Source organism: Saimiri boliviensis, chromosome X (assembly GCF_048565385.1).
Source record: "Saimiri boliviensis isolate mSaiBol1 chromosome X, mSaiBol1.pri, whole genome shotgun sequence".
In the NCBI taxonomy this organism is placed as follows: Eukaryota; Metazoa; Chordata; class Mammalia; order Primates; family Cebidae; genus Saimiri; species Saimiri boliviensis.
The window spans coordinates 70301515-70311172 of NC_133470.1; positions in this window are offsets into that span (position 1 = coordinate 70301515).

Sequence of the window (9658 nt, forward strand, 5' to 3'; positions counted from 1 at the left end):
GCATTTAATAAAGATTGAAAGCATAACTGTAAATGATAGCTCATTGAGGGCTATTCTTAACAGAAGTTAGAAAAATGAAGTTCATGTAAGTAACTTTCTGCTGATCAAGTCAGAGTGACTGAGAGGATAACACATGCTTTTCTTTGAATGCCTTCCTAATGTATAATATCTCACAGTCCAGAAATTGATTACTATGAATGCATACTATTAAGCAGTGTAATTTGAGAGATTTTGGAAAGCAAGCCTTTGGATGAATCTATTCACTGTCTCACTGGTCAGCAGTTTGATAAATGTGATAAGGAACAAAGACAGAAGTTTTAAAGTTATGGCATCAAATATATGCTGCCAAGAAGTTATTTCTCTTTACTCAGAAATAAAAACTTGTGACTTCTTCCCCAAAAGGGTGAAATTTATATAAGAAAAAAATTAATGATAGGCAGCAGGCAAGATTCTCATTAATTATTTGTGAGAAAAGAAGAAGAGAAGTGGGGAAAAGGGAATCTTGCAAAAGGGGAAGTGGACACCAAAGGCAAATTTTAGAAATGACATGTTTCCCATAGATCTAGCCTTATAAAAGAAGAGAGGTATTTATTTTATTTTTCAGTGGTTGGTATTTGTCTTTCTTTTCACCACATTCTCCTTGTTTTACATGTCTTTTCTCCAAAAGCAGGTCAATGATTTACTTATTGCCAAGTAGTTGGAATAAGGATATATTTTATAGTTTCTCTATAATTTATAATTTATTGCTGGTGTTTTTTAAATGTTAAAGAATATAATCATAATAATTCAGTGCTACTGAAATCTAATGTTTAGAGAGTTAGATGAGAAAGTGTTGTGTTACCTAAGTAATCTTGAGTAAATTAGAAAAATAGAAAACTATACTGTAATAGAACAAAACCTGCTTTTAACTTTTGAGTACTCTGATATTGTACTGATTTACGTATCATTGTACTTGCTAAAATTTCCATGTTTATGTTCCTTTGGTAATAAGCCCATTTATTTATTATTTATTTTAAATGAAAGTCATTGTCTACTAGCTTGAATTATCTGCACAAAAAAGACCTGAGGCAGCTGTGTTTCTCTTATCTCATGTATATAGCATAATGGTTAAGAGAATTAGGTCAAGAGGCAGCCTGTATAGTTCAAGAACTGGATCTACACTCTAATAGCTGTAAATGTGTGGGTCAGTTATACACATTTCCTATGCCTTCATTTCCTCATCTACAAAATGTTGATATGACATCATCTATCTCACAGGTCACAGAAAAAAATGTTATGTGATATCAACTGTAGAATAAATGTTAAATGACTAATATATCTGGTGATTCAAGTGGTCTAGTAAGGTAACAAAGATAGCTGGCAACATGTTTGCAACATGATTAAAAAAAAACTATTTTTTGCTATTTGCTGGTTCATCTGCTAATCAAGCAGTTTGATCTGTTTCTGAGTTGTTTTACAATAGCCATTTCATGAAAACTTTCTAAAAATAAACCCCACTAAATTGTGCATTTCAAAGATAAACTTACTCCAGTGAGACCAAATAAAACATTAGCATTTATATACATGTGCTCTGTTCATTTTTATTCATTCATTAAACATTGGCTGGAACTGATCATGCATTTTGATAGGCTCTTGAGACATAATAATTACTAAGTTATAGTTTGTGAACTAAAGTCATTCATAGTCTATCTAGTAAGAAACAAATAAAAATTCTTAACTATAATTTACCAAGCTCTTATGGTGTGTTTGGTTCACAAATGAAATTACTTGATCAGGCGGGATCTTAAAACTAGTGTAAAAATTTAGGGGAAGTGATAAATTTGTGATTCAAACATCAATTATCTGATCTCTAAAGACCATACACTTAAGTGTTGATACTATATTGCCTCTATAACATGTAAAGTTGAGTGTTGGACAACATTGAGGTTAGGAGCACCAACCCTCTGCACAGTTGAAAATCCATGTATAACTTTTGACACCCCAAAACTAATAGCTAGCCCAGCTTGTGTCCCATCTCCACTGCTCCATGTTCTTCACTACAGTGTCCTTCATACAAAAGGGAACAGCAAACCCCTTAATGCTTTAACTTCATGTCCCATAAATGCACCTGCCTGAAGCAGAAGATGTCAGTTGTTCTCCCAATTGAACCACTCCTTCACCACCGCTCATAACCAGGAGGCCCTAGGTGGCCCTGCTGCAGCCTCTGTCTGTCATTCAGTCACCTGCAGGTGGACACACTGGGAGTCATTAAGGAAACAACTTGACCCATGGAAAATGGAAAATAACAAGATAGGAAAACTGCCCACCAGAGGGACATGAAGCCAGGGGAGGCCATGGGTCAGGTTTTTCTCTTTTTCCCTGCTACAAGGAAACAGTGAGTGATTGACAGTCCCCAGGGACTCATGCTTCTATCATGGAACTTTGCATCTCTGGGGTTCAGGAGCTCCTCTGTGAGCCTTCCCCACTAGAACTCCAGACTGATGTGGAAAACTACATGGGATCTGGACAGAGCTGCTGCTCAGGCCCATGTGCAGTCCTGAGAGCCTTGGATCTGCAGTTGCAGCAATAGGGGAGGCCAGGATCCCTCTTGTGCCTCCAGAAAATGGACAGAATCCACAGCACTTGGCAGCAACACACCTCAGGCCTCAAATTCATCTCAGCTCACAGGATAAGTCTCACCTGGAATGCTAACGAGGCAACCCCAGCCCCATCTAACTTCTCAGGCTGGGATCAGCTCTGCAATGGCCTGGGACATAGCTTCCAGAGGGAAAGGCAGACTACCATTTTTGCTGCTCTGCACCTTCTTCTTGTTGTCCTCAGGTTCTGGAGGGTACACCATAATCACCCAATGCAACTTTCCAGGCGCCTTACAGAAAAGCAGCCAGACCTATTTTCCACATGGTTCCCTGCCACGCTACTTGTCTCTACACAGGGCCTTTTGACCTGGAACTTCAGCCATTCCCAACCTGGGCTGTTGAGCTAGGAGCAGCTGTGCAGTTTCCTGAGACAGAGCTCTCAGATTGATCAGACAGTCTGCTATTTTGGCTATTCCACAGCCCTTTCTCCTGTTTCCCTCAGTCTTAGGAGGGACTATTGTGGTTGGGGACTGACTCAGACTTCCACTCTGATGGATCCCCCACTCTTTCCTGCCACTGACCACCCCCTCCTTGTGCAGAGCAGCAGGCTTACAGAAAAGTTGCCAGATTGTTTTCCATACAGTTACCCACCTCTGCTACTCTTCAATGGCAAGTACTTCCTGGCCTGGGCTCCCAACCCAATCACTCTGTCCCCACCTGAACACTTTACTTGTGGCAGCTCTGTATTGCTCTGAGTAGGAAATCCCAGAGACAACATACAGCCCCTCTACCATTGCAGCTTCAGTGTTACTACCTTTAATGTCCTTGGCTGGGAAGGAACAAAGGGCCTGTTCACTGTGCTGGAACCTCCAGCAAACTGCAGTCAGCATGTAAGGAGGAACCCAGCATTTCTACCCTGTGAGCCTCTGCCTTCTACTCTCCACTAGACAAGGCCCCTGGCTCAGAACAATGGAATAGCTGCCCCATGCATATCTGAGCATTTCTGCTGCTTGTGGTTCTGCATTTCCCTGTGGGAGGGGCTCCCAGAGGTAAACGACAGCCCCTCTGCCACTGCCAAGGCAGTGATTCTGCCCTTGCTGACCTCAGACTGGAAGGGAAACAGAGCCTGAGGACTTTACTCATGCTTGCAGTGTGACACTATACCATAGGGTGAGGAGCTTCATTTCTCCTCCCTGTGAGCCCCCAACCCTCATTCTTCACCAGGCAAGGTGCTCATCTTCGGACTTCAGAAAAGCTGCCCCATCCCAGACTGAGGTGCTTCCAGAGGCAACTAACAATGCCCTTGCCACTGCCATGACAGCAACAGCTGTTCTGCACCTGTTTGCCTTGGACTAGAGAATGAACAAAGAGCCCGAGGGCTTTACTTGCACTCCCAGCATGACACAGTTACCAGAAGGAGAGGAGCTCATTTTGTCCTCTCAGTAAACTCTAGACCCCCTGCTCTTCAACAGGCAGGGTCCTTGTCTTAGGCCAGCAAAACAGCTGCTCCAACCCTGGCAGAAAATTCCCAGTAGGAGTGGCCAGTGTTTCTCTGAGGTGGAGCTTCCAGAGACAACTGAAAGACCCACTCTCACTGTCACTGTCATTGCAGTGGTACTGCCCTTGCTGCTCTTGGACTGGGGAACAACAAAGATCCTGAGTGTTTTAACCACACCTCCAGCAAGTACAGCTGCCCTGAGCAGAAGGTACCAGTTTGTCTCCCCAGTGAGCAACCCTTCTCCCACTGCTCATCCCCAGGCAGTGCCCTCTTCCCAGCTAGGGCCTATGTGGCTGAGCAAGAGTCTATATACCAGTGGTTATGCTTGAGTACTATCTACAGGGCTGCAGCCCAAACTGCAACATGAAAAACACTTTGCTAATATAAATCCCTGCAATAGCAAGGGCAAAGGCTCTGCTACACATAAAGACCCTGGACAAAGCTTCAGCCCTCTGAATACATCCAAAAAATAAGTCAACTGACTGTACTCAAATTACACCACAGTTAATGGAACATCAGCTCACATAGATGAGAATGAAGCAGCACAAGAACTCTGGCAACTCAAAAACCCAGAATGTCTTCTTTGCTCCAAATGATTACACTAGTTCCCCAGCAAAGGTTATTTATGAGTCTGAAATGGCTAAAATGACCCAAAAAAAGTAATTCAGAATATGGATAGGAATGAAGATCATTGAGATTAAGGAGAAAGTCAAAACCCAATCCAAGAAACCTAAGGATTACAATAACAGAATAAAGGAGGCGATAGACAAAATAGCCACTATAGGAAAGAACCAAACTCCTCTGGTAGAGCTGAACAACACACTGTAAGAATTTTATAATGCAATGATAAGTAGTAACAGCAGAGTAGATCAAGCTGAAGAAAAAAATCTCAGAGCTTGAAGAGGGGTTCCCTGAACTAATTCAGCCAAAACTAAAAACAAAAGAATAAAAATGAATGAGCAAAACCTCGGAGAAATATGAGAATATTTAAAGAGACAAAACCTATGACACATTGGTGTCCCCAAAAGAGAATGGGAGAAAGCAAGCAACTTGGAAAACATTTCAAAATATTATAAATGAAAATTTTCTCAACCTTGCTAGAGACACCAACATTTATATTCAGGGAATCCAGAGAACCCCAGTGAAGTACTACACAAGAAGACCATCCTCAAGACACATATTCATCAGGTTCTCCAAAGTCGAAATGAAAGAAAAAAATATTGAAGGCAGCTCGAGAGAAGGGGCAGGTCACCTAAAAAGGGAACCCACATCAGTGGACATTTCAGCAGAAAATCTTTAAACCAGAAGAGAGATTGGGGACCTATGTTAATCATTCTTAAGAAAAAGAAACTATTCAAGAGTTTCATATCCAGCCAAACTAAGATTCATAAGTGACAGAGAAATAATATCCTTTTTAGACAAACAAATACTAAGGCTATTCATTATTATCAGACCTGTCTTATGGGAGATCCTTAAGGAAGTGCTAAATATATAGAAAGAGAAGACTGTCACCAGCCACTACAAAAATACACTTAAGTACACACATCATTGACACTATACAGAAACCACACAAAAAAGTCTGCATAATAATCAACTAACAACACAACAACAGGATTAAATCTACATAGTTAAATATTAACATTGAATATAAATGGACTAAATGTCCAAACTAAAGGCACAAACTGGAAAGGTGGATAAAGAAGGAAGACCCACTCTCTATGTTGTCTTCAAGAGACCCATCTCACATTCAACAACACCCATAGGTTCAACATAAAGAGATGGAGAAAAATTGACCAAGCAAATAGAAAACAGACAAAAAGCAGGTGTTGGTATCCTAATTCCAGACAATACAAACTTTAAAGCAGCAAAGCTCATAAAAGATGAAGATAAGCATTACACAGTAGTAAAAGATTCACTTCAACTAAAAGATCTAACTCTCCTAAATATAGATGCACCCAATACAGGCACAAACAGGTTTATAAAACAAGATCTCAGAGACCTATGAAGAAATTTAGATTTTTACCCAAAAATAACAGGAGATTTTAACAATGTGCTGACAATATTAGGCAAGATGATTAAGCCAGTAAGCTAACAAAGGCATTCAGGACCTGAACTCAACTCTTGACAAAATCGACCTAAAAGACATCTACAGTACTCTCCACCAAAACTCAATGAATGTACATTCTTCTCATCACTGCATGGCACATAGTCTAATATCAACTATTCAATCAGACATAAAAAAAATCCAGAGTAAATTCAAAGAAACTGAAATCATACCAATCACCCGCTTGGACCACAGCATAGTAAAAACAAAAATTACTATTAAGAAAATTGCTCGCCGGGCGCGGTGGCTCAAGCCTGTAATCCCAGCACTTTGGGAGGCCGAGACGGGTGGATCACAAGGTCAAGAGATCGAGACCATCCTGGTCAACATGGTGAAACCCCGTCTCTATTAAAAATACAAAAAATTAGCTGTGCGCGGTGGCACGTGCCTGTAATCCCAGCTACTCAGGAGGCTGAGGCAGGAGAATTGCCTGAACTCAGGAGGCGGAGGTTGCGGTGAGCCGAGATCGCGCCATTGCACTCCAGCCTGGGTAATGAGAGCGAAACTCCATCTCAAAAAAAAAAAAAAAAAAGAAAAAGAAAAAGAAAAAAAAGAAAATTGCTCAAATTCATGCAATTACATGAAAAGTAAAGAACCTGCTCCTGAATAACCATTAGGTAAAGAAATGAAATTAATATTTTTTGAAACTAATAATATCAAAGATACAATATACCAGAATCTCTGAAACACAGCCGAAGCTGTGTTAAGAGGTAAGTTTATAGCACTAAAATGCCCACATAAAAAAGTTAGAAAGATCTCAAATTAACAACTTAACATCACTTCTAGAGTAACTAGAGAAACATGAGCAAGCAAATTCCAATGTTAGCAGAAGACAAGAAATATCCAAAATCAGCTGATCTGAAAATAAAATTGAGATGAGAAAACCCTAAAATTAATCAACAAATATGTCAGTTTTTCTAAAGAATAAATAAAATGGATAAACAGCTAGCTAGACAAATAAAGAAGAAAACAGAGCAGATACAAATAAATAAACAAAATCAGAAATAAGAAAGGGGACATTATCACTGACTGAACAAAATTAAAACAAATTAAAAACCCAGAGACTACTACAAACACCTATATGCACACAAGAAAGAAAACTTAGAAGAAATACATAAGTTTCAGGAAACATACAACCTCCAAAGATTAAAAGGAATAAATTAAATCCCTGAATGAACCAATAATGAATTTTGAAATTGAATCAGTAATAAAAAGCCTACTAACCAGAAAAAGCCCAGGATTAGAAGGATTTACAGCCAAATTCTACCAGATGTATACATAAGAGCTGGTACTATTTCTACTAAAACTATTCCAAAAAATTTAGGAATACATACACACCCTAAACCATTCTTTGAGGCCAGCAGCATCCTAATAACAAAACCTGGCAGAGATACAACAAAAAATAAAATTTAATGCTAATATTGTTGACCAATATAGATGCAGAAAGTATCAACAAATGGTAACAAACTAAATTCAGCAGCACATGAAAAAGAAAATCCACCATGATCAAGTGGGCTTTATTCCTAGAATGCAATGTTGATTCAATGTATGCAAATAAATAAATGTGATTTACCACATAAACAAAACTAAAAAACAAAAAACATAGAATTATACCTTGATAGATGCAGAAAAGGCTTTTGATAAAATTTATCATCTCTTTATGTTAAAAGCCCTTAACAGACTAGACTTTGAAAGAACGTACCACAAAATAATGAGTGAATGAGAGTTATCTAGGACAAATCTGCAGCCAAGATGATACTGAATGAGCAAAGCCTGAAAATATTCCCTTCAAAAGCTGGCTGAATAGAAGGATGCTCTCTCTCACAATTCTTATTTAACATAGTACTGGAAATCTTGTCCAAAGCAGTCAGGCAAGAGAAATCAAATGCAGTTAAAAAAGGAAAAGATGAAGCCAAACTATCTCTGTTTGTAGACAATATGATTCTATACTTAAAAAACTCAACTGCATCTTCCAAGAAGCTTCTTGATCTGGTAAACAACTGCAATAAAGTTTCAGGATACAAAAATCAATGTACAAAATATTATTATCATTCCTATACACCAACAACATCCAAGCTGAGAGCCAAATCAAGAACTCAATTCTATTTACAATAATAACAAAAATAATAAAACACCTAGGAATGAAGCTAACAAGGGAAGTGAAAGATGTTTACAATGAGAATTACAAAACATTGCTTAAACAATCACGGATGACAGGCCAGCCAAGTAGACAAATGAAACAGAATAGGGAGCATAGAAACAGTACAGGTATTGATTGACTTACGACCTATGCAATTTATGACCATTCGACTTTGCGACCACAATCGCTAGCCATGACTGCTCCACGTCTGGCAGCGCAAACGTTGCCCAGGTGGGCATACGACAGTGTGGACCAGCTTCTAGCAGCACTACCATCTCCACGTGCACCATTTCAACTGTACATATAGCCTACTCAACTTACAACCAAATCGTGTTACGACCATTCCGCAGTCCTGACCGTGGTCGTAAGTCGAGCACTAGCTGTACTTCTTACCTTTGGCAACCATCTTATCTTTGACAAAGCCCGTCAAAATAAGAAATGAGAAAAAGACTGCTTTTTCAATAAATGAACTGGCCAGCCCTATGCAGAAGACTGAAACTGGGTCCCTTCCTCATACCACATACAGAAATCAAGTCAAGATAGATTAAAAACTTAAATATAAAACCTAAAATTATGAAAACCCTGGAAGATAACCTAGGAAATACCATTCGAGACATAGAACATGACAATGATTTCATTACAAAGATGTTTAAAAACAATTGCAACAAAAACAAAAATTGACATGTGAGACTTAATTAAACTAAAGAGCTTGAGGTATCAAGATAAACTATCAAAAGTGGAAACAAACAACATACAGAATGAGATAAAATATTTGCAAACTATGCATTCAAAAAAGATCTAATATCTGATCACTTCTGCTTAGGGGCGGACATGTCCCAAACCTATAGTGGGAGTTGGAGGTTTTGCAGTGAATAAACCAGACTAAGAGCAAAGCTGCTTCCATCCCAGAAATACAGCATCATTTTTGTCCTCCAAAGAAATGGCAGGTATTATAAATCTTTCAGCCTCAATGGCAGAATAGAAACAGCTCCAGTGTGCAGCTCCCATTGAAAGAAACACCAAAATTGATCTCCACATCTCCAAATGAGGTCCCAGGATCATTTCAATGGGACTGTTTGGACAGCAAGCATAGACCAAAGAGGGCAAACCGAGGTGAGGCGGGGTGCTGCTCCATTCGGGAAGTGCACCTGATCAGAGGATTGAGGACTTCCCCCTTCTGGCACACCAGTCCAGCTACTGTGCTTCTAACAAAGCCTATGCAACCCCCAGACCAGGATATCTTTGTCCAGCTGCAAAGTGCCTGAATTACCTGCACAGAGTTGAATAGCAGCCCCAGCAGGTACTGTGGATTGTTGGCATAGATCTAGGCAGATGCATTG